A 1,521-nucleotide genomic window follows, 5' to 3' on the forward strand; every position below is an offset into this window, starting at 1 on the left:
TTCCACACAATCACGTTTTTCTGTATCTGGCTTATTTGTTTATTTTTGCTTTTGGATTTTCTTCTGGGAAAACTGGAACAGAAAGATTTCCTTTCATTTTGCTGTGACAGGAATCAAAGCAGCTTGGTTCGTTATACAGAACCAACACCTTCTGATCTACGGCATCTCAATGTTGAACTGCCTCAGTCTACAGTGCTGCCGTGCTCTGCTGAGACGCCCAGTGGTTGAGGCCTTCGGTCCACCTCTGCTAATGCGTTACAGTCTCAACTCACTGAGCTGCATGAGGCCTTATGGGAGACACAGTCCAGCCAGACACCCTGGCCCAGAGAGGGGGAATGAAAGCATGAGGCACATCTAAAATTTAGAGCTTTTATAAGGCATTGTGACACTTCAGCAGACACGATTCGTTGCTCAAAGGACTCGAAACAAAACACTTCAGTGTTTCCATTTTGGAAACTGTAATTTTAGTTTCACAAAAAAATGTCAGTGTTTTGCCGTTTTGGCCTGATTACGTGATAAACACAAATATAGGACTTGGCATGTCCAGCAGGAGGGAAGTTTGTGTTCAACACGACACATGATATTTGATCTTTTTTTTTTCCTTTTAAATGCTCAGTTCTTGCAGTCGTGTGAATATAGGAGAATCTTGGCTTTTGCTTTTAAATAGAAAGTACATTTGTAGCCCATGTGGCAATGGCAAAGAAGAGCTTGAAGCCATCGACTGAGCATGTTGCAAAGGCATTTAAACGAGAAAGCAAATAAAATGAAATTTAATAGTATTTTAAAATGCATTATTAAATACTGTGACTTTTAAGTCAATCTAATGATTTTTGGGTCCCTGATTGTTTGAATATTGGGGCGGGGTGTGTGTGTGGGGAGGGGGGGGTTGCAATGCTGATTAAATAAAGCAAAACCATTATGCCTAGCAAATTTATTGGGACATTAATATTAATAATACATGAGTACTTATATAGTGCTTTTTATATTTAATGTGTTTGACAGGCACTAGCTACTTTTACTCTCACAAATGCACATCAAGTAGGTAAATATGATTAACCCAAATTACCTATGAGAAATCGCAGGACTGGAGCCCTTAAAGCGACTTGCTTGCAACCTCTTTAGCACAGGATGCTGGGGAGGCCAGTAGCATAACTGGGTTAAAAAAGGGATTAGATGCATTTATGGAGGACAGGTCCATCAGGGGCTATTCAACCCAATGGTTAGTGATGCCCTCTCCTACTGGTGATGAGGAAAGTGTGAGAGCGGTTGGATCATTCCCTATATGCCCTGGGTTTCACATTCTTCCATTAAAACATCTGCAGTTGGCCACCACTGGAGGCAAAACGTATCTCTGGTCTGAACCAGAAAAGCGGTTCTTACATTCTTAGCCAAAGAAAAGAGTAAGAGGGAGTCAAATCCAAGACACAAATGATGGTGATCCAGGCTCTCTGGCCTGTGCTCAGACCACTAGGCTACATGGTACAAGTGGTCCAGCAGCACTCTGATGTACCCCCTCACACT

General features: G+C 41.9%; 1 protein-coding gene across 1 annotated transcript in view; it reads left to right on the forward strand.

The window, feature by feature from the left end:
- The window catches only part of LOC109287189 (VPS10 domain-containing receptor SorCS3), a 541,768-nt gene that overhangs the window by 482,697 nt on the left and 57,550 nt on the right, over positions 1-1,521 (forward strand). The window lies entirely within an intron of this gene.

The sequence above is a fragment of the Gavialis gangeticus genome, unplaced genomic scaffold (genome assembly GCF_001723915.1).
Source record: "Gavialis gangeticus isolate Ggan-Ray unplaced genomic scaffold, GavGan_comp1, whole genome shotgun sequence".
Lineage (NCBI taxonomy): Eukaryota > Metazoa > Chordata > Crocodylia > Gavialidae > Gavialis > Gavialis gangeticus.